Source organism: Chroicocephalus ridibundus, chromosome 20 (assembly GCF_963924245.1).
Source record: "Chroicocephalus ridibundus chromosome 20, bChrRid1.1, whole genome shotgun sequence".
Lineage (NCBI taxonomy): Eukaryota > Metazoa > Chordata > Aves > Charadriiformes > Laridae > Chroicocephalus > Chroicocephalus ridibundus.
Window position 1 is genome coordinate 6909934 of NC_086303.1, and position 25905 is coordinate 6935838.

A 25905-nucleotide genomic window follows, 5' to 3' on the forward strand; every position below is an offset into this window, starting at 1 on the left:
GGAGAGCTGCATGGCTGTCCTTACGGCCCCGCGCAGCGAGCGAAGCGGGGCAGGAATTATCTTCCTCTGCCCTTGAAAATAACCTCAGCTGGCACCAGTTTCCAGCCGCCCCCGTGATCCCCGCAGACCCCCTCCCTCGGGCGGTGCTGCCCCTCGGCTGGTGTCGGGGGGGTGTCGGGCTCAGCCTGTGCCACGGCAGGCGGAGCGGGGCCGGGGGGGACGATGGGCGCGAGGGCGGCTGGTGCCCGGTGCTGGTGGTGCCCTGAGCGAGCGCAGAACTCTCTCTTTCCCTGCATTTTCCTGCAGTGTCCCGGCCCTCTCTGCCCCGGGACGCCCCGTGTCGCGGCGGGACGGAGGGGGGAGCCGGGGACGGACTCTGCTCGGCACAAGCCTCCTGTTCTCAGTGTTCCGCCTTTCCCTGAGGAGGGTCTCCACGGCCCTTCTCCATCCCTTGCCCTGCACAGAAGGACACAGAGACTTTGGAGCAACACCGCGGTGCCAGGGGCATAGGCTGCAACCAGATTAACCGGAGTGTGCCAACACGCTCCACCGGCCTAATTGCCCCACGGGCCTTGGCGGCCGTGATGGGGCTTCTCCTGCTCCCTTCGCCTCTGTTTCCCCCACGCGAATGAAGAAAGCAATTAAATTCCTGAGTCGGGCTCCCGACAGCCAGACACGCTCTCTCCCTCCGGCTCCCCGGGAAGCACCAGTCGCCGTCTGCTCTCCTGGCTCCAGCTGAAGCAGAGGCCGTGCCCCACGGATGTGCCAAAGGTGGAACGAGGAGGAAGAGCCCAGTGAAGACGTAGGCAGAGTGGCTGGAGTACAAAGATCCAAGCAGGACTGATTCACCAGGGTTGAATGTTTTTCTCCGGCAGAGGCTCTGCTGTGGCTCAAGGCAGTGATGCTCGGCAGGTCCCCGTCCCCGCGGCGTGGCAGAGGCTGGGCCGGCAGACGTGAGCACAGAGGCGAGTGGCAGCGGGCAGAGAGGCTTGGGAGAGCCGTGCCGGCAGCCAGAATCTCCTCCTCTGCCGCCAGAGATGTCTCCTCTCTGCACCAGGAGCTTCCAAACAAGGGGATTTTGGTCCATTTTCTTGAACCTCCCATCCCTGCTCTTCTCGCGGCTGCCCGGCTGGGATAGCGCGGGTGCAACCCATCCGAGGAGATCATAGAATCATAGAATCATAGAATCATAGAATCATAGGGTTGGAAGGGACCTCTGGAGATCATCTAGTCCAACCCCCCTGCCAGAGCAGGGTCACCTAGAGCAGGTTGCACAGGAACGCGTCCAGGTGGGTTTTGAATGTCTCCAGAGTTGGAGACTCCACCACCTCTCTGGGCAGCCTGTTCCAGTGCTCTGCCACCCTCAGGGTAAAGAAGTTCCTCCTCATGTTTAGGTGGAATTTCCTATGCTCAAGTTTGTGCCCATTGCCTCTTGTCCTGTCCCCGGGCACCACTGAAAAGAGCCTCGCCCCATCGTCCTGACACCCACCCTTTAAGTATTTATAAGCGTTGATAAATCTCGTTATAAGCGAGATCTGGGCAACGGGCGGCTCCGGGGCCGAGCCGAGAGCTGAGCAAGTGTCTGATCGCTGGGGGGCTCAGACCCCCACCCCGCGGCAGCCGTCGGGGTCAGGGGCTTGGTCAGAGCTGTCCCTTCCCGGGAGGTTTCCCGGGATGAGACGGGGAGGACGCTGCTGAGTGCCCCGGCCCCGCGGCAGGGGGGAGCCCACCCCACCCGGGCGACTGAGGGCTCCCCCAGACTCTGCTCTGGGTGCTCAGCGAGGTTAACCTGACTAATTGAGGTGCAAGTTTCAAGCGGTTTGGTTAAATTGCATTAAGATTCCATTTAGATGGTGTTACTTGGAATTAAGGTGAAGTAAACTTGATCAAGTTAGTCCGCCTTAATTCTAAACAAAAGTGTCTGCAAAGGTATGTAATGCAATTTAACTAATCCATTTAAAAATTAATTCAGGTTATTTTCCGGGTCTCCTGGTGCGCACAGGCCCTCATTACCTTCATCAGAACCTGGCGATGGACCGAGCCCCGCAGAGGCCGTGGGGACGACCCGTGGGGCTGGCTCCAGCCGTGGAGCGGGAGGTGCTCTGCTGCCACCCGTATCCATCGTTCGTGTTTCTACCCGCTCGCGGGGCGCCCAGATTTGTTGCTTCACCCTCTGTGGGGCTGCAGCTGTGCCAGCTCCCGGGGCCGCCCCGACGCCTCCATGGGCAGCTCCGGTGGGTGGGATAAACCTCGTGGTGCCGAAGAGGCGGCTCTGCCTTTGCCATCCCCAGGATCAGCAGAGAGTGACCATCTCTGTCAGCTGGGCACCTCATTTACTTAAAATAAATCCCAACTGCAACGCAGAATTGCCATTTTTTCCCTTCTGTCTTGGAAATGGGCAGGCTCAAGTAGCTAGAGAGCGCGGTCTGCCAAGTGTGCAGCAGTAAGCGATTATTTCTGCCAATTAAAAACCATATTAACATTTGTAGAGTGCTGTTGTTGAGTCTGTAACGTTCTCTGCTAGATCTGCTTTACGTATGAATGAGAACATAACGGTCCTTTGCAGACAGATGGAAAATCACTTCTCTTTCTCAACTACCCTGTTCAGAGATGGGGGAGCAATAAAAGCTACGAGCCCCTTCTTAGAAACCCCCCCCTCTGTAAATCCCGTACGTGCCAGCAGTGGGGACGGCGGTGGGACCTGCAGTGGGGTCCAAGCCCGGCCACCAGTGCAGTGTCTGTGCCCCGAGGAGATGGAGGAAGAGGAGGAGAAGGAGGAAGAGGAGCAGGAGGAGGAGGGAAGGGGCCTTCTCCCTAACCAGAAAACCCCCTCGCAGAGGGTTGCAGGCTGTGATCACAAGTCACACGTGTGTCTCTGTCCCGTAGCAGGGGAGGGACATTTGTGCTCTCCCACACATGCCTTTTGCTTCACCATCCTCTCTGAAGACAAACTGCTGATGACCTTCCTCAGAAACAGAGGAGACCGTGGCCCTGCCCGCGTGAATCCCCGTCCCACCATGTGCTTCCAGGTCTGACCCGGCTTCAGGCGAGAGGCGGCTCCCGGCCATGGTGGGACGTCTGGCTGCCACCACAGGGTCCCTCCTGCCGGGAAGCACCCGGCGCTGCCCGACCCGTGCTGCTCCCACAGGTGTTTCCAGAGCTGGGCTGCGGACAAGTGATCCGGCGGTGACCTCCATTGCTGAAGTCCAGGGACGTGGGTCCGAGGGGGCTCACAGCAGCCTCCGCTTTTCTGAAGGCCCGGGCGAGGGCGCAGGCTGCCCGGGGGGATGCTGGCTCCGAGGCCGGCAGCGCCCGAGCCCAGCCCTGGGCACTGCTTAGGGCACGTCAGAGCTCGCTGCCTCCGCGACCTGCATATTTTTCCCCTTGAATGCTCTGCCTGCCTCTGCTTGACATTATTAATCAGAGGACCATATGGCTCTGGCTGAGTGCCTGCGATCCCTTTGGTGTCCCGGTATACGGTATGTGACATAAAAATGCTAATTATTTAAATCTGATACACTTGTTAATAAAGGGCCAGTGAATTTAGTTGGGATTGATTTAACCCTTCCTTGGGGATCTTCTTTCCAGGAGGCTGAGCACGACCAAGAGGGAGAGGAGCCCCCCGCTCCACTGGCTGCTCTCAATGGCCGTAGGAGAAGCTGGGGCTGGGGAAGAGGTAGGAATTTCAAAATATTCCTGTGCTTTGGCTGAGTGGGAAGGTCTGTCCCAGGCTTGGCAGGAATCCCTCTTGGCCCGCTCTACCATAGGCAATGCAAGGTGTCTAAAGTGGCATGGGGCTGTCCTCCACCTGGAAGGACAACTGTCGCGTTGGCCGTGGAGGAGCGTCCTGGTGCTCCCCCCTGCCCGCTTCCATTTGCAGAACCCGGTGGGGAGGAGACGGAGGAGCAGAGCATCCTTCCCCGCCAGCAGCGCCCCGGGTAGGAGGGCTGCCGGTGGCCACCAGCAAAACCAGGGAGCAATGCCACCCCATCGCGGGACTCTCATTGCTGCCGGTAACTCGCACAGGCGAGAAGGGGGGGACAGGCAGGTCCAGGCACTTCGTTACGGTGGAAGAATGGGAACTTCTGCCCTGCCAAGTGGCACCTTGGCTGCTGCAACGCCGTGGGTCTCAGTGCCCCGAGCTCTGCGACAGCTGAGCCTACCAACCCTGGTTAGCGGAGCCAGGGATCACTCCCCGCGTCTCCCCTCGCGGGTCTCCCTCTCCCCGGGACCCTGGTCACTCCGAGGTGGTGACAGGGCGGTGGGCAGCTGCCCACGAAGCCACCCCGCGGTGCCACTGCACGGGGGACATCGCCGCAAATGCTGCGAACAGTTCACTGAAAACCTATGGGGGAAAAAACTGCCGATTGATTTCCTCCATCTCGGGCAGAAGGAGCTGCCGGCTCCGATCCTGCGAGCCCATCCATCACTGCCGCTCCCTCTGAAGTTCTCTGAGCATCACTGAGCGGGGACTCACAATGTGTTTTTTCCAAACACTGCAAATGAGCCTGACAAACAGGACTCATCGCAGAGCTTTGTTTCAGGGTGCTTAATTAACATTATGGAGTCGATGGGCGTGAGTCAAATTTGTCCCGTCACTGCTGATGTTGGGGCGCGGGAAGGCTGTGACTCACGTTGCCTGAACTTTTGCTCTGTATAAGTTTAGCGCGGCCCAATTATCAGCAAATGGGTTGTAACCGGCTATTCCAGCCTAGTGCACAAAACCATGGACTTCCAGGGATAAAGCTGTAGACACAAGTGTTTTCTGTCATCACCCTCAATATCGTTCCCAGAAAAAATGTAAGCAGTCACATCGAGAGCGCCTTGGTCTCGCTGTCCTCGCCAAGCCCACGCAGCTTAGGAGATAACTAAAAGTTGTGCTGGTTCTCTGCAAAGTGGAGTGACCCCCATTTCCACAGCCCTCCTCCCCCTTAATTGCTTCCTTCTCTCCCAGCCTCTCAGCTCCTTAAACCCAATGGTTTTGCTCTGTGCATCACGAGCTGCTCCTGTTCTTGAAAAGATTCAGTTAAATGCCTTTTGCTGCCTTTGTATTTCAAATTTATGCAAAATTTATAAACAAAAAGGTCCCGAGCAGAAATCTCACTTTTTTCTTCTAAAAATATTCAGAAGAGGACTTGTGGAACATCAGGAATAATGATTCCATCCAGCTAGATTTCAACAGTAAGGAGAAAAAAAGAACCTCTTGAGAACGGCACGTTGAGAAATGGCTACATTAAATATAAAAAAGAAAAAGAGTGTGTAAAACTTCCTAACTTATTAGATTTCCTGCCACAGATCCATTAGGTGGGATGTAAAGGAGCCACCGAGTCCTCGCGACTCCCTGAGCAAACGCCTCCTCTCCAACAAAGCCACCGGGAAGGCGTCTGTCCCCGTGTCCCTGGTGCAGGCGAGGGGGGCACAGTGCCCTCCCCCCGCGGCACTGCCAGCGCCGTAGTCATTCAGCTCCTCTGCAATTACTATTAATGTGTTAATTAAAATGCATTATTTACCTAAAATATGGCAGTAATGGCTTATTAATTAAATATAAAGCCTCTCGATGGCTAATTATTTTTCACCCTGTCCAAAGTGGCGGAAGTGTTTTTCAAAGACTAAGAAGTCTGACTCCTGATTTTATCCCAGTGCCCATTTAGGTTTGAAAAGGCGGGTGCCAAAATAGGCAAAACGGGCAAAACTGGGAGTGGGGCTGCGGAAAAGCCAGTTAAATCCTCACGACTCAAAGACTCTGCAAAATCGAGCGCCAGCGCCCTGCGGTGCTTTGAGCCGCGGAGATTTTGCAGTGGCAGAGGGGGGTGAGCCCCAGCAGCCCCCGTCTGCCTTTCCCATCGCCTCCGCGGGATGTTGACCGAAGGAGCGTGCCGTGGGCCCGATCCTGGAGGCTCCGTGTGGGAGACGCTGGGGCCCCGCAGGGCCGGCTGCGGGAGCCAGGGTGCAGGACAGGGGCTGCCTTTGATGCCGATGGGTGGCTGGGGACACGTGTCCTGCCGAAGGTGCCGCCTTCCCTCTGCCACACCAGGGGGGTCCCGAGCAGAGACTCTCCGGCCACAGAGACCTGGAGCCTGGGCAGTGCCATGGACGGATCCCGCCTGGAAAATACAAGAGGATTTGGGGTTGCATGGAGTTTTTTTTCCTTTATGGCAAAGCATGACTCGGGAACAGTTTTTTAAATATCAGAAGGTGCAGACAGGCACCTAATGGAATTTTCGGAAGTGCCTGACTTGCATTGATTTCATGCCTATCTGCACCTTTCAGGGCTTGAACACATTGAAGAATCTGGCCGGAGGATCTCTGTGGCAGCGTATTTTGGCAGGATTTGCACTGGAGGTGTCGGGCCAAATCCTCAGCTAACATAAATCACTGACACAAGTGGAACTATGCTGATTTGCACCAGGCACAGACTTTAAATTAAAATTTAATTGAAAACTTAAGCTGTCATTAATTTTCAATGAATGGCTTTTGCAAGAATGCAGCCAGATCTCCCCCCATTCAGTCTCCTGCGTGGCCGTCTCTAACAAAGGAATAAAGAAATGCTTATTACGACAGCCATGTCTGATGTATTCTGATCCTCCGTCTTTACCTTTCCCTCCAGTGCTGTCTGCCGGCACAGGCTGTGTGATCCTTTCTATCAGCGGATCAGTCATTTCCATGCAAATCTCATTAGTTATCGTCACCCTCTCCTACAGCATAATTGACTTTTGGGGACCTTGGCTCTATTGTGGCTTCCCCAGCTGGGGCTTCTTTTATGTTGCATCTTCTATTAAGTGTTGCCCTGGAAGTGAAAGCAAAAAGCAAGGATTTACAAGGCCAGGGATGCGTGCGCGTGCCCACGCCTGTCTATGCAGGGACGTACACACAAACATACGTATATACCAGTGTATTTGTTTTAACAGATTAATGCATTGATTATGACATTGGACAGGGGATTCCCACATACTGCTTATAGCGCGTAAATGTTTCACCTGGATTCCTTTTGGAAGTGGCTTGCACTTGCAGATTTCTTCCAGAAGAATTCCGGTCTGCAGGTAGGACGACGTCCCCACCTCGCCAGGCTGGCTGCCCGGATAAATCGGGTCTCGTCGCCGGGACTCGCGGAGTAAGCACAGCAGCCTTTTCTGCCACAGGTACAGGATTTCCTGACTTCTAAACTAAGGAGTAGTCACACGGCACAGGACACCCCCACGCCAAACGGGGGCAGAATAGGGAGCATCATTATTAGTTGGCTTTGATTTAAACCAGCTGCCAAACTTGAAGGGGAGTCAATAAATCTACCGGCAACAGCAACACCTGGCTGTGCTGGGACGGTCGCTGGGAGGCTGCGGGAGCTCTGCTGGGCTCTAACCTGCTTTGGGCTGCAAAAAAGTAAGTTTTGGACTCAAACACTTTTAAAGAAAGACTTATGTTGAATCTTTATCTGTGCTGAAAGTATGAGAAAACTTTTCTGTGATTCTTAAGTCTACGCCTCTTTTGCGTTCCTGTGCCAAGAATACATGAGTGAGCCAGTTCGTGAGCAGGAGCTTCACGGAAACCGGGATTATTTCATGAGTGGGGATAATCTGCAAGCAGTTGCACCTGCAGGTGGCTTCACTGAGTCTCAAGGAATTACTCTTCTGAGTAAAACGTAGTCGCATAATTAAGAAAATACCATTCTAAGGGCTAGGCTCATCCCAAGGAGAAAAGGCATGTGCCATAAAATAGGAGTGGCTCCTATTTGAAGCATAAAGACTGAGCAGATGAATAATTGTATGCAAATGACAGAAGAGGCTCAGACACTAGAAATCAGGAAATAAAGAGAGCGCCGGGGGGATGCGCTGGCTGCCAGCAGGTGGTGCCTGAAGAGAAATCTCCAGGACGGAGGTTATTTGCTGCCGGCCGCCCCCCTCCGCGCCCGCAGCAGCACGGCTTTCTGGAGCATGAAGTAACGCGGCCTGCAGGATGATTGATGTAACGAGTGATCTAATTTCCCGATCGGTTAATCCCAAATTAAAATCCATGTGGTAGGATTTAGGTCTTTGCGTAGCACAGAGCTGTGGTTTAAAGAAGAGCCTTTCTTCTAATGAAGTGGCTCCCATTAGCAGGGCCGGCGGTGCGCGGTGTCCCTCATTAAGCAGTACCACTGCTCCTGCAAATGAAGAAAAATGCTTTAGACAGTGTGTAACCGGGCTCGGAGACGAGACGCGCAGCAAAGGCGCCAAAGTTAAGATGGCTTCAGAGAGATGCAGTTCCGTGCAGCAGCAGCGCACAGAAACTATGCTGACGGGGCTTTAAAATAACGTGGAGATAATTTTGTGCTGAAATTTTCATAGGTGGGAAGTATTTCCCACCCACGAAGTCTGTGCAGGACTAACTTCATGTTAGCGTAAGCTTCAGAGAGAGATAGATGCTGGGAGGCAGAGGTCGCAGGGAAGAGCTGGGAGATATGACCTGTGAGGGTAACTGGAGGAGGAGGAGGAGGAGGGGAAGCTGCAGCGGCTCCAATGAGATGCTGCGGGCACTGGAGCTGCTGAGGGTTGAGGGGAAGGAAGCGGCCGGGGGGCCCCTGGTGTTTGGGGGACACGGGGAGATGAGGCTCCCCTATTTTATCAGCTTGTAAAGTGTGCTGAGTTATTTAATTATTAATAAAGCGTTGGTTTGCCTGGACTGGCTTTCCAAGCGCTGCATTTGCAGGCAGCAGGCTTGGTCTCTGTTGGACGGGCTGTTGGACGGGCTGTTGGACGAGTCTGTCGGGCTCTTTTGGCCCAGGGAGCAGGGTTTAAAGGTGCTCTTGAAGTGATGGAGCGGTGGGGAGCCAGGGCGGAGGGGCTGCGCTTAGGAGGCAGCCAGCAACGCCCTGTTAGAGGCTCGGTGTCCTGAGAGCCCAGTCTAAACCTGTAGTGTCTGCTGAACGGTGGAGTTTTCCAGTGTGCAATGCGTGGAAACGGACCCTCTGTGTCAGCAGCCCCCGCGGGGTGGTCTGAGAGCGGGCAGACGGGGAGGCCGCCGGCTTTTCCAGCAGGTTTGTTTCTAATTCCATCCCCAGCCATTGAAGCTACCGAGCAAACAAACCCACCGCTGCAGCTCGTATTAATTCTGCAGCTTGGCTGTGAACTTCGGGTACTTGCCTTGTGACTTCCACTCGGAAAATGCCAAAGCCAGGGTAACCTTTTGCAAGCGTCGGTTGTCCTAAAACATGACTCTGCTCCCCTTTCACGCGAACAAACGGCAGCACGATGTGGGCAGGTGGAAGAGCAAACCTTTCAAGGGCTTTCTGCAGCGCGGTGCCCCTCTGCCTGACTCTCCATCACCCGGGGCTGGACCACTGCGGGTGCGGAGCTGCTCAGCACATCCTGGGAATGGGGTCCAAAGGTGGCCTCGGACGCAGCACCCGCTTGATCAAGAAAGGGGGTTTCTGTCAGGAACAGGAGCGGTGCGGTTTGCGCGCGGGGGTGCAGCCGCCAGCACTGGCTCTGCCCTGGGCTTCGCCGGGGGGCACGGGGCAACCCGAGGGCTTGGGGAAGTAACACAGAAACCGGCTCCAGATAATGACAGAACGTGTGAGAATTGAAAAATACAGCAGGGCAGCCGCTCTTCTTGTTCTCTTCTTTAATACTGAAGCTGTTTGAAGAGAATAATTTATGGCGAGACTTCTCCTGTTGCCAAATTTAGGTATCTTTGGCCAAATTTGCTGTAGATTGTGCCTGAGTTGCTGTACTGGTGCCTTCATTTCCAGCGGGAATGGCTTGTCTAATTGTATTGTGATTTAAATCTCCCCCTTCCTTGCATAGACGTCTCTTTCCCTCTTTGTCTTCATTCCTTCGTTCCTGTTCCTGCTCTGCTTTGTCCTCGTTCACCCTGGGCTCCGCTCGCCCCCAGCCAAGCGCTTCTTCCTCCACTGTTCACCAGAAACCCCCGTTCGAGCTGTTCTGCTCTCCAGGGCACGGCAGTGGTTTTGTAAAGGCTTCTGCGGGTGGTGTTTACTCTTTCTAGCGCAGAGGAAGCATCACCCTGCGTCACCCCGTGAGACCTTCAGGGCAAGGACAGGCTCCGGGACACCACATCGCACTGGGGAAGGGGGGTCCTGGCTAACAGCCTCCCCAAAGCACAGAGGGAAGGCGGGGCAGAGGCAGGAACAGATCGCAGCGTTTCGGAGTCTGCGGCTTCCCCGGACATCGCTGTCCTCCCTCCTCCCCCCGCAGAGCTGCTAAGCCCAGCCTCAGAGCCCAGAGACCCTCTGTGCCACGGCGTCGGGGCTTTCTCCTCCTCTCTTCAGTTCACGGAGGCATTCCAGCTGTATTTCTAGCGGTTTGACTGTCAGTTTTAATAAACAGATTAAACAAACAGGCACGTGCCAACCACCCTTAAAGCCTCTCGCGTGCTCAAACAGTTGGCAGGTTTGAATGCTGGGCGATGAACTCAAGTGGAGCGTTTCTGCTGCGGGATGAAGTGCGGGGCTGGAGCAGCAGCAGCAGCGCGGAGGGATGCGGGGGCTCCGCAGCCGGGGCTGCTGCTCGTGATGCTTTGCCCTTTGCAGCCAGACCGTGCAGCTCAGTTCCCCAGCCTCCTCAGCCGCAATTAACAACCCCTGTGAAGGATCCCCATCCTCTGCAGAGACTGGGACTGGTTTTACTGGTCTGTGGGGGTCAGTGTGGGAAGTGCCGTGCCCCATTCCAGCTCCATTTCACACCTCTCCAGGGTGAGCGTCGGTGTTTGGGGAGGGACGATGGCAGGGGAAGGGATTTGGGGTCACAGTTAAAGCCAGCGGGCAGCCGGCGTTTCAGGATTATGTATAAATAGCTCAGGACTTTCCCCCGAAGGGGGTGAAGCCCATCCAGCTCATCCCACATAACCTGAGGTTTTTAAAAGGCAGCAAATGTGGGTCCTGTGAGATGGAGATGGATGGTCGGGAGTGAGGGGGGAGGTGGCTGGGAGAAGCGGGTCAGGCTGGGGTAAGATCTCAGCTATACCAACGCAAAACTGAGCGTGCCGCCTCCTCCCCAGGCTTGCAGCTTGTTTACTTTTCAATCAAAACAGGCCTTAAATTTCTTGTTTGTCTTTTGCAGTACATTCATAAATTGTAATCTGAGATTTCTTTTGAATAATTTATAGAAAGCGCAAATTGCATTAAGCAGTAATCACCCGTGTGCTAGGAAATGGGGGATACCAAGTTTAAGCAAGAGCGGGGCTACAGACGCTCTTTCAGAGCCTGTGGGATCCTTCCTGGGCCCTGTAAATGCAGATTTTTGGCCAAAGGCGTGTTACTGCTCCTGACGCGGGAGTGAGAGGTGGCCAAAAGCTGCCGGAATTCCTTCAGTTGGCCTGGAGATCTCGTTCCGTAAAACAAGTGGCCAAGACTAGAAGTGCGGGCTCTCGAAGCGCCGTGTGCCCGGGAGTCTCTTCAGCGCAGCGAGGAGCAGACGGGGCTGCAAAAACCCACCCAGCGCCAGGAGCGGGAACGGCTCTGCTGGGAACGGCTCTTCCGGGGCTCCATCCCGCCCGGCCACACGCAGCAGGGACCCAGCAGAGCATCCCGGCTTCTGCCCATCGTCTCCACCGCTTCCCAGTCCCAGCCTGGGCAGTCGCTCCTCCCGTGCCAGCCCCTTCACAGGCAAAATCCCCCTGGCCCAGGGTGCAGCTGCAATAACACTTCCAGCGCTTCCTTGGGAGCCACGTTTACTTAGGAAGCTTAGGAAATACCCTGTCGGGCTGAGCTAGGAGCGCAGCTTTGCCTTCAGACTAGAGATTTCAGTCTTTCTCAGCACGAACGTGAAGAAACGCAGACGCACTGGCTTTGCGGGTAAGGTCTGTTCTGTGTCCCCCGTCCCCCCCGCCCAGCCTGGCTGTGCGCTGCCGCTTCGTGGGAGCAACAACGGTGTGGATGGAATGGACCGTGAAGTCAAGGGCACCAATTTCCAGCTCGAAAGCACTGTGAACTTTGAAAAGATTTTTTTTCTAATTCAGTAATTTCAGGAAGAAATTGATTAGAGAGTCTGGAGAGACAAAGAAAAACAGCAAACAAAATAGGCAGGGATTCGAGTGGACCATTTATCCTGCCCAGGGCGTGTTCGGCTGTTCATAGAAGCCGTGTCCAGCTAATTCCCAACATCCCGATGGCAGGGACCCCACAGCTCCCTGCCTCCAGCTGATCCGGGCTCAGGGCCGGAGCTGGCCGGGAGAGCGGCAGGGCGAGCCCCGGGGCCGAGAGCATCCCTCGCCATACACGAGGATGCTGCCATCAATACTCATTAGCAGGGAGATTGTTATTGCCCCTCCTTAGACGCCACGTTCTTGCCCAAACAATCCGGTTATATTTAAATTGCTTTAAAACCATTAGAGGTAATCAATTCGCATTAAAGATCTGCAATTCTCTGCAATCAATTTACTTGTCTGTCTGCAAAGTTTTCCCAGTTTGAGGAAGTTCCCCCGAGCTGGCGGGTGGTTTATGGGGTGAAATAGGTTGGTGTCGTTGGCCCCAGTGCCCTGGTGAGGGGCTCCTCGCCCACTGGGTGAGCCCTGGGGACCTGCCAGGGGTGACAGCAGTGACCGGTGCTTGCCCAAAAGGGGAGGGGAAGAGGAAAAAACCAGGGGAGGATGGAAGTCGAAGGAGAAGCTGTTGGTCTCTGTGTGTTTGCAAGAGGAAAAGAGGGAAGAACTGATTTATCCATCCAGCAGGTAGGGATAAGAGGGGGAAAAAATTCAAATTGATCAAAAAATTAAATATTCATAGGACATTATTCATTAAGATTCATCTTGCCAAGTGGGTGAAATGAGGCAAGGGAAGAAATTAGCTTGCTTGAGAGTGTCAAAGTGATTATGTGATTAAATTGCAATTTATAATTTCTCCTTCAAAAATGTTACTCCTTGATTTGTGTTTCTGCCCCCTCTCTATTTTTCCTGAAGTCTCCCGTTACGTGTGTTTGATCAATAAATGCACAGGGCTTGTCTCGAGGAGCGGCCTGCAGAACACCTTCCGCGTGTGCGGGGCCGCAGACCCGTGTCCCCAGCGCGCATCCTCGGCCGGCTTTTCCATCATTTATTCTTCCCAGAGGCTGCTGGCGCCTCCCCGCAGCCCCACGCTTCGGTTACCCGTTCCACGTCTCCGCAGGCGTGGGAAGGAAGCGAGCCAGCCCTCGGCTTCTCGGGCTGTTGTGCAGCGTAATCCATCCTCCCGCTGGCTACGCCAGGAGATTTGGTGCAGAAAACCAGTGTTTTGGCTTCTCTACCCCCCGATGCCGGGGAGGCAGCAGCTCAGCCCCTTCCCCGCTTGCTCCCTCAGCACGGCCCAGACGTGCCCAGCGCAGGGGCAAGCGCAGAGAAAACTTGTTCTGATATTTCATTCTCATTTAAAGAACTCGGCCTCTCGCTGTTGTTATTGTGCCGAACCTAGGAAGGGGAGCTATTTCTTTTTTTGCTGCCCAATAAAGATTTAGTGGCGTATGTTGGCTGTTTGAAAAAATACGATATTAATTCCTGGCTTGTTTATGAAGAGTACAAGGCTGGCGCAGGTTAATTAGTTGAGGCAGGCTTTTCTTCAAGTGAATGAGCAGGCATGGGCTTTATAGCTCTGTCACCCAGTTTATTTGTTCGCTTTCTGTTTTATTTGGAAATACACTTATACAACAATAAATAAAATCAACCATGACAAGGCTTATGTCTGCAGCAAACATTTAAGCCCTGCCAAGGTGGTAATCCGCAGGATACTTGCAGTTACAGCCCCGCAGGAGCTGAGTATCTCTCCGAAGCGGCGGCAGAGGGGGATGATGGGGACGGGGGGGACGGATGGGGACCAGGGGGACAGATGTGAGAAGGGAGTGGGCAGTGGGGGCTGCAGGGACAGGGGAGAGGGAACCTCTCAGCCCTGAGCATCCCTGCGGGCTCTGCCCTGTCCCACTGAAGCCGGTTGATCCTTGCTAGCAGCCACCCTCCTCTGATCAAACATTGTTAGAGCACAGACGGGCCGCTCTGCTCCGAGGAGATGGAGAAGTTAACCTCCGCTATTAAGCCGAGCAGCTCGTGGTGAAATTAAACACTTCACCCACAGGCAAAGATCGGAGCAGAGCTGGAGCGCGAGGCAGAGGGAGCTGCAGGGAGGAGATGGTACGAGGGAGTTCGAGGGGCCTGGAGACCTTCATCCCTGCAGACACTGCAGGGCCCGGAGTAGCTGCTTCCCTAAAAGAAATGGATAGAAAGGAGTACAGGAATATAACACATCAAATATTTCCAATGAGATGCAAGGCTTGTGAAAGTCTGCAGATCTCAGGTACAAGGGCTGCTCCAGACGCAGCCGTCAGGAGGGAACGCGCGCTGGTCGGACCCTGCCCACCCCCGCAGCAGCGGCTGGGCAACACACAGGTGCTGCGGGCCACGGGCCAGATGGCAAAGCCCCACTGTGGCCGGGCAGCGGGACCCCCACCCACTGCAGGGCCCGGGGTACCTGCGCAGTGCCGGGGGGGGAACGGGGCGAGGAGCAGCTCTGGGGAGCAGCCTGCGGTCGCGGGGAGCATCGCTCGCTCACAGCCACATCTCCCTACCCCGGTTAATAGCGTTGTTCTTGTAATTGCTGTTACTTTAATCATTACACTGAGTCCCAAGAGCATCCCCCATTTATGGCCAAGCCATCGGACTGCCAAGCCCCTGGCAGAGGAATGGCTTTTTCTGAAGGAGTCTGAGTCCTAGTCCAAAAATGTGTGCCGCTGACCCTTTGTAGTCACCGTCGTAAGGGAAGAATTACCTGCTAAGCTGAAAACTGGCGTCTTGGGCTGGAAGAATGACAGGGCTTTGTCTGAACCAACACAGCGTGAAAAGGTACAGGCTGGTCTCCTGCCCCCCGCGCACCGGTAAGCAGGGAGCTGGAACGGGAGAGTAACTCCAGCAGTGCCGGGGGGCTGGCGCCGCAGGTAGAGGGGCATCTTCTTGGCAGTGACAGCGGTGTCGGGGTCTTCTGCTGCATTTCTCCTTCTCTCGCATGTCTCCTTCCCTTGCCTTTCCTCACGGAGAGCACAGTGACCTCTGGGGCGGGCAAGACGGTTGAGGAGCAGCCTGGGCTGGGGGTGTCTGGGGTCAACGCCCCGCGTCACTTTGGGGACAGCGTGTAACTCATTTACCCCTTGCTTCCCCTGCTCTTGTGCCTGAACAAAGGCGTAGCAGAAAGGGCAGGGAGCGGAGAGAGGAACAGCCTGAGGTACCGCTGGCTGCAGAATGCTCCTCCAGTCCCCAGCATGGAAAGCCAACAGGAAAATCTAATAAAGCGCAGGTTCGGGCTGATAAAGTTAGAGGTAGAACATTGGAGAGACACTGAGCTCAAGGAAAACTCAGGCTGATTAAACTGCCTTAAATCAGTTTACTTGGTTGTTTCTGCTTCACTTGCAAGACATCGTTATAATTACTTGGCATTGGCAAGCCATTACTCAGAGGTTCTGGGCCAAGGTAGCAGAAGACATGATTGTCTCATAAACCTAATGAGCCATATTGATTACCGGAGGATAAGGACTGAGCTATAAACAGCCCATATTCTTTATTTGTCTAGTTGTTAGATCTGTATTTGCAGCCCGGATGTGGCAGTGAGTTACGCGGGGATGCTGCGTGCTGTTGCGCGACTTCTCACATAAAGCACAGTTCAGCGTCTGCCTCCCCTCGCAACCGCTGTCGATGGCAGATGGGAAGTGAATTCGGACCCTGCTTTGAACGCTGACTCCACCTGAGCAGCTGGCGGTGGGAAGCCCAGCCTGGCGCATTCCCGAGCTCAGGAGAGCGGCAGGTCGGGAATCACGACGCTTCTGGAGCCATCGGCAACAGGCCGGTCTGTCACCGGAGAAAGTGTTTGTGGTGGGAGTGAGCACGTGTGCCTGCGTTGGAATTCAGTGTCTGCGTTGGGGATAGAAATAGATCAGTGGAGAATTGGAATTAGTTCAATTATTAAAATGATCCAGCTCAGCCTGTCTGAAGAACACATGGCCCAGTTACCAGCAGCGCATTGGCATGGAACCATTGCTCCATTCCCACCTTCCATAACCCTCCGCAGCTCCTCCATCGGCCAGACTTTGTCTTGTGTGGTCCAGGAGCGACGCTGGTGAACAGCGAAGGGCGCAGGATGCGGCTCAGCTCCCCCCTGCGCCACAGCGTTTCCCACTGGGAAATGGCTCTGCCGCTCCTGCTCTTACCGCAGCTCTTTTTTAATTGGGAATGGCTCTGAACTGCCTTACTCTGCACTTTATGCCGTCAAATGAGTGACCTTTGATGTCGTGCTGATTAATTATTTGGGTAGTGGGAGTGCTGTGCTGCCCCAGACGGTAACGGGGACACTCGGGGGCTGTGGGGGTCCTTGCCTGGGGGGACCCTGCGGTCCCCGATGGAGGTGGGAGCCTCAGGGTTACAGCTGGGGCAGCCCCGGCGCCTCGTTCTTTACTGAATCCTGGGGTTTGGTGGTGCCGAGAGGAACGGTGTGGGGTGGGATGCTCCAGGGACACAATCCAGCCGCAAAGCCCCCAGCTCAGACCAGCCTGGCCAGTGGCACGGGGCTGGTCCTCGTCCGTCCCCGGGGATGCGCTGAGAAATGCTAGTTGCACAAAACAGTTGAAATGAGGCAGTAGGAAATTAAATATGCTTATTAGAGCTAAAAATAGCAGCTCTGTTCTTTGGAGATGCATGAAAAAAAGCCCCTTGTACCAGAAAAATACTTTGGGCCTTTGCCAGGCAACAGACGCAAGAAACCTCTTGCTGCCTGGCCGGGGGGGCTGGTGGCATCGCCGCGGGACCTCGGGGGGGCTATTTTTAGCAGCGGATCAATGTAGGCTTTTCTGCCTGTGAAGGGAAAGGCAGGCTGGCCAGCCAGCGTGGCAGGTGTGAAGATGCCTGCCTTAAATATTAATCGGTGTTAGACAAAGAGCCGTTTGCCCTCCGTCACGCGGGCGGGAAGCGTGTGGGCTCGGTGCAGGGGCACGCTGGCACCACGCTGGGCTGGCGGCAACGGGGCACTGCCGTCCTCGGGGAGTCCCCCGCCTCGAGGGGGCGACGAGCCTTGGGCTGAGTGTTTCAGTGGTCGCGGTGACCGGGGGTCCGTGGGTTAGGGGACGGGCGTGGGTGGAGGTGGCACGTTCCCGAGCAGGTCGTTGGGTACCGCTTTGAACCTGCTGGGTGAGGAGCTCAGGCCTCCGGATATTAATTAACCGTAGCAGCGCCCTTTCTCTTCCGCTGCCTCTACTGCCGACAAATACTACCGTCCTCACAGCTGAGGTGGGGAAACCAAGGGGGGGGGACGGCACGTCTCTTCTGTGGCCTCCAAAGAGCAGCAGAGCCAGCGTTATCCTAGTCACCGACACAGCCATTCAGTGCGCGTTGCTCCTAAAGGCTTGTGTCGTTCAGACAGGCTACAAAGCTGCTCTTTTCCCAAGAGCTACTTTCCTTCGGATGCAGCTTTGAATCCCATTTCTGCCAGTGCCAGAGACAAAGCGGCTCCATCGCCCCGGGCGGAAGGTGCAATGCTGCACCCCTGTGGGAACCGGCAGCCTCGGACATCAGACCTGGGAGCTGTGGGTGGAGGTACCGGAGCTCTCTGTGACCTACAGCATCCCCATCTATGGCTGCGTGTGGCCCAGGCACCAAAAGAGAGGGGGAAAGGGGGTCCTGGGCAGGGGTGGTGTGCGACTTCGTTCTCAACCCCCTGGGAGTGGCAGTGGTGCAATTCCCTGTGAGAAGGAATGGGGAGAGCTGAGATTTCTCCAGCTTGCAGGGATCCTGGAGTTGTATTTTGCAGATAACGAGCAGTCAGCATCATCGCTTCTCGCAGGCAGGTTAATCCTCTAGACTTGAAATGCGTTTCATCTGGAAGTAGGTATATTTGATCATACAAGGGGAAAAAAAAATTAAATAGGAGCCCCATGCAAATAGGAAATTATGCAAATCACCTTATATATTAGACTGATAAAGTTTGTGGTTGCTATTTCAACTCACGTTGCCTGAATGCAAATTCTAAAGTAATCTGCTAAATGTGAGCGGGCCTGACGTGCATGATAATATCGGGCCAGTTCCCCCGGTCCCCTGCGCGGTGGGGCCCAAGCGTCGCTCCCCGCAGCAGCTCTGCCTGTCTGCAGCGGCTGCCGGGGTTTATCGAGCGGCCCCCGCACCCCCGACATCCTTTCTTCTTGCTGGGACAAGAGTTGTCATTTCGGAGACCACAAAGCCAAGCCTGAAAAGTAATTTCCCTCATCCAACAGAACAGAAATGGTGAAGCCATCGATGACAGCAGCCTTCCATTCGGATTTCTTCCTTTTCCCATCCCACCCCCGGGCTGATGGGGGGTGCGAAGCACCCGCAGGCTCCGTCCGTGGGGGTGCCGGCTGCGTGGTGAGACTCCCCCAGACCCTCCAGCCCCCCCGGCGGGACGCAGCGCTTGGAGCTCTCTGGTCACCTCAGGGCAGCGTGTGGCCCCTCGGCTCCACGGAAGGTGACGAAGGAGGAGCATCACTTCCAGAAATAATGGCCATTAGCAAGATGAAGGATCTCGACTGGAGAGCACCCTGTTTCCCTCTGTGCTGGGTGGAGCAAAAATCTCCATCAGCTGCTCTTAGTTCAGTTCCCTCCAATATTACGCATATTATAACAACATTAAACATCTTTTTGGATGTTTCCTTAACTGCCCACCTGCTCCCTGCCGGGGAGGGGAGAGTGCTCAGCGCCGCTGGGGCAGTTCGCACACTGGTTGGCAGGGACCATCGCCTGCCCTTGGCTTTACTTGCATCGGCTTTATGGAAATTTGTCCTCCGAGCTCCCTTTTGCACTGGTGGTTTTTCAGGAAGGTCTTTCACGTGGCTGTGGCAGAGCTGCCAGCATCGCTCGGCACGCGCGCTCGCCAGCCCGGGGACTTCAGCCCCGCGTTAGCACAGACTGGGGCACGCGGGCAGGCTGGCCCGGGATTGATAGGGGTGGCCACACAAGCGTCCTCTCGTTATTAGACTGAATGAGTCATTTTTTCAATAAACTATAATATGTGCTAGAGAAAGGGTTTCCCGGGTAATAAAAACTCAGCTGTGTTTTTCTCCGCAGATGTAATAAAACGAGAACTTGACCAAGTTCTGGAGCCGCGTCCAAGACACGCTCCATCCCCGTGAAGAGGCTCCAGCTCCCGCTGCCGGGCAGCGTTTGGGGCTGCAGGTGCTGTAGGAATCCGGAGGTGCTTCCCCCATTCCCTGAGCCGCGGCAGAGGGCTCAGCGCGACTCCTCTCGCCCTGATTTAATGCTATTGTGACTTTGCTGAAGTGCAGGGTAATTTATGCTTTCCGGGAAAATAATATGCATTTAATGAGAGAGTTTTAAACCTTACAGCTACCAGATTGAACCAGTCACCCCGTGTCTCTCCCAGGTGTTTCTCACATGTACCCGTAACGCATCAGCCCATTCCCTGCGGTGCTCGTATTTAACCAAGGACTTGCCCTTGTGTTCCATCTCCTGCGCTGACGTCTCGCTGGAGCCATCCTGCTGCACCTCTGCTCCTCCATCTGTAGAAAGTAATCTTCACCAGTCACCCCATTAATTTTTTAAGAGCTAAATCTGAAGAGTAAGAAATATTCTTGAATGACTGGCCCTGCTCTTTCTCCTGCCTTTGTGTTATTAAATACATTAGGGAGGAAATATCAGCCTTGGGTTTTCCTGCTGCCCAGTTCTTATTTGGGTTGGTTTGTTTTCATAAATACACTTTTTTTTTTTTTTCTTCTCGTCACTGCCATGTGAAAATGGCAAGTGCCTGAGAGAGGAAAACTAAACACACTCCTGGTGTTTGACTCTAGTGTTTATCTTACGTTTCCATCTCTTGGCGGAGTGCGCCCAGGGAAGGGCTCTTCATTTCCCTCCAGCTGACGCCTGGCAGCTCTTCGCAGGGGCTGCGCCTGCTGCCTTACGCTCGCAGGGTCTCATTTCCCAACTGGAAACGGTCAAACGCGTCCGCCTGCGCTGCTGACGGGCGAGGAGCTGACAGAGTGCGGGGCTCGAGGAGCAGGGATGGGCTCGAGGAGCAGGGACGGGCACGCCACCAGCAGGTCCTTACCCACCGCTGCGCTCACCTGACTCCCAGCTGCAGAAGTGGGGGACGTTTCCCACCCCACGCAGCTCACGCTCGCTGTTTTTGCCGTTATTTATTGGTAGTGTTTAGGTGTGAGGCCGGGACGGCGGTGGAACGGGCTCCTCGCTGCCGGGCACAGCTTGGTGATGTCCCCTGGGCAGAGGGGGGAGGCTGCAGGGGACAGAGCTGGCGGCTTGCGGGTCCTCAGCACGTCAGTCCCAGCAGCGGGTGCCGGGGGTGTGGGGTTTCTGCCCGTAAAAATGTCTGTTGTCAAACACAAACTGCTGAGCCGCTGCACCGTGCTCTCTGGTAGGGTCCACTTGAGCTCATCTCCGGGGGAAGCAGCGTCTCTGGTTAATGGATGAGAGGTTTGACAAGAGCACAACCAATTTGAGCAAGAGGCCGCACCGTCAAAAAGCATCCATCCATTATTGCACATCCATCGTGCCGTGGCTTCCTTTCAGCAAAGATGCGTCCCACCCACAGCAGGGGGTGGCCGGGACATCTGGGTGACCTGGACACGGGGACCCTGGCCATGGGCAGCGGGGACACAGGGGCTGGGACAGCAGTGGCGTGCGATCGGGACACCAGCCCTGGATTGAGCTGGGGGCATCGCTCCAAGGTCAGATGGAGAGCGAGGGTTGCAGATTATCTATATTGGCAATTTTAGAATAAATTGCTGCTGGAATCCTTCCCTGCCAAAGCCAGAGCCTGTGAATGTCAGAGGCTTCTGAAAGTCAATAACCAGAGATGCGTCTGCTCTGGGCCTTCCCTGGGAACGGCGGGTGGAGGGGAGAAACGTCAGATGAACAGCTCAGGTCTCACTGCCCCACGCTCCTGTCGAGCTGACCCCCAGTTACCTCCCATCCGCGGGAGCCCATGACAGCAGCGCTGGGACGGCCGGCTGGGACAGCCGGAGCTGGCAGAGGGCTGGGGAAAAAAAGGGGAAAAAAACCCAAAACAAACCAAAACAAGAAAAAAAACCCAAACCCGCCTGTGAAAACCTGCTGCCCACCCGTCGCACCGAGCCTGGTTACGCTGAGAAAGCGCTTGAGCAGAGTAAACGTACAATTAGTAAATGTTATCGGGGCGTTATGTCTGTGAGCGGCGCAGAGCAGAAATCATGCTTATAAGCAGCCTCCGGGACCCTGCGCACGACGGTTTAATCGGGTATGAAATCACATTGATCTCACAGCCGCCTTCCATCAGTTATTTGTAAGTGAAGTCCTAATACAGACCGGGGCTCTTATTATTCCTCCTGACTTGCCTCATTGCCCGTGGCCTTTAAAATGTTCCTTTCGCGTCTTCTGCCTTCTCTTCTTCCATTCCCCCTTCGCCAGCCCAGAACTAATCCCGGCAGGACCCGGGCCCTCCGTGACTCCTGCTCCTCTGTCAGAGCCACATTAGCGCAGGCTGACGTCTGTGTTCCCTGGGAAAATGGGAACCAAGGCTCTTGGGATAAGAGATTTGCCAGGGGCAAGGGAGGGCGGGGAGCCGGGCACGTTAAATGGCTCAGAAATGCCCCACCTTGGCTTTAACCCCTCCAGCTGGTGGCTTGGGGAAACGTTTCCTCAGTCCCGCAGCTCTTCCCTGTAAGGATGCTGCTCAGAAACATTCAGAAAATCTTTCCAGGCAGAAGTAAAGTTTCTTTATATTCTTTCAGACTCTCCCTTTCATAAGACTTTCGTTGCAGGATGCATTTGTTGTGTACGCATGTCAATGCTGCTCGTCAACCAGGGTATAAATTGGATCAGTAGCATCTGTCACTGTCTGGGGTTCTCCATCCCACCCCGGGCCGGGACTCGAGTGGTCTTTGAGCGGCCCCGAGGAGTTAGGCTGGCAGGCACGCTGAAAGTGTCGGGGGTTATTTATTCTCAGCGGTTTTGCAAGTCTGGGCTTCGAGAGGGGGCTGCAAAGTTTGAGGCCGTTCGCTGGCTCCCGGCCGTGGGTCGCATCCCCTCTGCCCTCTGCCTCCTGTTCCCGACCCCAGTTGTGCACCCCAGCAGCGCTTCACAAACGGGAGGAAACCACCTTGCGACACGCTCCTCCTTGGTTTAAGCAGCCGCTGGTGAATTAACCCAGAATTTCTGGCCATAGTGTAATTTTCGCAGTTCAGGGCGGGAGGAGTCCGGCACGAGGGCTGCCGGGGGACGGATGCTGCCAAGCGCTGGCTCACTCTTTTCTTTCTGCCCCATTGATCCCCATTAGGAAAGCCCTCGGTGCGGCGCTGCCCGCTGAGAGAAACCCTTCTCAGCGCATTAACGTGAGAGCGGAGCTGGCACACAAACAACCGGCAAAAGCCAAGAAACGCAGAGTCAGGGGGAGCCCCCTGGGGGTTTTGCTGTCGCTGGCAGACTTAGTGTGGAGAGCTCAGAAAGTGGCTGGGGACGGGGCAGGGGCCCAGCTCCTGTGGGCAGAGGACACGCTGTGAACGTGCAAGTGGATGATGTGGGTAATGCGGCGCTGGGATCCGGGAGTCGCTCACGGGAGCAGCCCTGGGTGGCCTGGGCTGTGCCAGGGATTCAGCGTGGGGCCGGATCCTGCCCCGCGTCTCGCAGGCGGCTGCACGCAGCCCCGGCGCAGGAGAGGCAGCAGAGACCCCGGGCTCACGCGCTCTCGCAAAGCGGGACCCAGCCCCTTCCCAGCACCGTTCCCCCCCGGGACACCGCTCTCCCAAGGGCCTGCGTAGGGGACGCTCGGGAAACTGATTTCTGGAAGGGGCTGGAGGAGAGTCTAGATCTTGTAGGCTCCAAATACGTACGCTCCATCTCTCGTAGCCCTAAATACGACATTTTCAGAAGAGAGATAAATATACGCCTCCAAGGGCAAGTCCGCGATTACAGCCCTTGCCGCCGGGAGGAAAGGTCTGAATCCTGAATTTATTTCTCGTGGAGACGCAGTGAGTGTTTTTTTTAAAGACATATTTATAGTCAGGCCACATATATCATTAAGGATGTGGGATTTTAAGAGGCTTTATTATTAATTAACATTTATATTACAGTAATGCCTGGGGAGCCCTAAATGAAAGCAGGGTCCCATTACGGCAGGGCTGAACAAACAGCCGCGCGGTGCCGTCCCCGCTGCAGGGAGCACAGGCCCCGCCACGGGACGGGCGAAGGCGGCCAACGGGGACGAGCAACGCGGCCAGGGCTGGGGCAGGTCCTCGGTACCTGTCCCTAGTGAGGTATTGCCATGCCCTTATTCTTTTCTCCGTCAATTCTTCTGTATTGATCACCCTCTGCATTTGAAAGCCTCAGCCCATCTGTAGAGCTCTCCTCCTCCTACTGACCTGCCCCGAGGAGGTGCAGGTGGCCATCGCTGCCCCGGGCTGTGGGACACAGGCGTGTGACCTTCCCAACCATCAGTGTGGCTGGGCCTGAGAGGGCAAGAGCCTGCTCTCCAGGGGAGTGAATGCCACTGAAACTTAAGGTTATTGCTGTCGGCACCAGCTGAAAAAAACAAAACAGTGAAGCACGGAAAGGACCGGCTGCTGTCCTGCGAAGAAAATATACCCCTGTATCTGCATCGCACCGGAGGCTGAAACGTGAGCAGCTCCTATCCTGGGTGTTACTTTATCTGGTTGTGCTTCTGTGTAAACCAAGACTTAGCATTAGCATATTGTTTTTCCTTCAGCGATAGATCCAACACATCTTGCGAGCTGTCTGCAGGAGCGTTTATTGTTTCTCAGATGAAGTAAGACGGAGCGTAGGGTCCTCCCCGCGCTCCCACAGCGCGTTGGGCACAGGGCGAGGAGCCCGCAGCCGCTGCTGCCCGCGTGCAAGGTCTGCTGCTCCTCTGGCGAGGCTCCCTGCGCTCCACGGGCACGGATCTCCCTGGAGGTACTGGGGGGGTTCCTACGGCCGCCAGCGTTTCTTATTTCAGATAATACCCGTAGCAAATAAAGCTGTTTTCTACTGACTTCCCCATACCCTGTGACGCAGCATAACTTCTAATTTCTGCATCCTTGGTGACTGCCTGCTCTGGCTGCCGTTGCCAGAAGGCGCGCGGCAGGCGAAGCACTTCCCCCGCCTTCCCCAGGTTGGGCTCTTTGCGGTGCAGGTTCCGGGGCCAGCAGCATTGCAGTAGGTGAGCTGTGTGCTCCCACAGGGGCCTTTCCTAGAAACTCTTCAGCTCTGCGATCCCGCTCAGTGCTGGTGAAATCACCAGCGAAGCCCTTCACCCGCACCGGTGTTTGCCCCGGCGCCCGGATCCAGGGGGGATGCGGGAGGACGCTGTCGGGAGGACGCTGTCGGCCACGGCTCCGGCTGGGCTCCTCCGTCCCACCCTCCTCGGGGATCCGGGAGCTCCGCAGCACGGGCCCCAGGGACAAATCTCCATTCCTCCATGGCAGAGATTGTAGGTTGGTTGTTTGTGCTGTGTTGGGTTTTTTTCTTTTCTTTTTTGGTGTGTGTATGGTTGGACTCGATGATCCCAAAGGTCCTTTCCAACCATGAAGATTCTACGATTCCACGGATTTTGCTCCTCCATGGCGGGGCCTGAAGCAGGACAAAGCCAAACCCAAAGGGTGAAAGCTGTTTGCTCCCTGCGAGCGGGGCTGCGGTGCGCCCCATGGAGCAGGGGACCAGCTGGCTCAGGGTTTGAGTTAATTACTCCCTTTTGAATGTTTGTGTGTGTGTTTTAGTGCTGTCAGGTGTACTGTGCTGTGGTACCACTGTCAGGACGCTAACAGCCCTTGGATGGGCATCTTTTATTAACTGCTATTTAAATTGAGCTGGCTTTGCGCATCGCGATGGCTTCGGCCAACCCTCCGAGGCGGTCGGTGCCGGGGGAGCAAACCCTGCGTGCCAGCGCTGCGCGGGGAGGGGCTTTCTCCTATTTCAAACACAGGAAGAGATGCTCCCAGGCTTCAGACAGTAATGTAAAATAACAAATGAGTTTCCGCGAGGGAGAAATGAAACAAAACCCAGCGGCTCGCAGCGCGGCTCAGCTCCCCCGGCAGCGGTGCAGGTCCCCACGTCTGGGGGGGATGTGGGGGTGCGACGTGCTCGGTGGGGCGAGTGCAGGGCCGTGCGCTGGGCCAGCGGGCTGCCCGACAGCCAGCCAACGCAGCCCAAACCAGGAGCGTTTCCAGGTGGGTCCCAGAGGAGAATCCAGGCTGGGTCCTTACCCAGGGAGCACCCGTCTGCAGAAGACGAGTGCTGCAAAGCCCTGAAAGGTTGCCTTGGCTGTTAATTGCTGAAAAACACCTTTGGATAGAATATTTATAAGGAAAAATGTTAATGAGCGCTCATCCCAGCCTGATGGTGTCCCACGCGGTGCTGCGTCAGCACCAGGGGGGTTTGCAGGGACCTTGTGTAAGGGCCGCGGGCCCCCAGCACACGCTGCAGGTTGTTTTCTCATCATAAGCCTCTCGATTCAAGAGGAGGAGAAATCGTTGTGATTGCAATGTCCAGTCGTCAAATATGGTCAGCCTGGAAATCAATCCAATAAAAATGGAAAGCAGGGTGCTGGGGGCAGGGAGGCTGGCAGAGGCAGGGAAAAGGTTTTGCTTGGAGACTTTAATTAAAATGCCACAAGAGGTTTTCAGGACATACAGCAGCTCTTCCTACTTTGGTGAAGAGATAAAAGCATCTCAGTAAATGCTGACACACTCTGGAAATGTTTTACTGCTCCCTGGGCAGTTGGGAGATGCTGTTTGCAGAGCCCTCCACGAAGCTGCAGCATCCCTGCACCCCGTGGCTTCCCTGCGCCCCACAGCATCCCTGCGCCCCGCAGCATCCCTGCACCCCGCGGCATCCCTGCGCCCCGCAGCATCCCTGGACCCCGCGGCATCCCTGCACCCCGCGGCATCCCTGCGCCCCGCAGCATCCCTGCGCCCCGCGGCATCCCTGCGCCCCGCA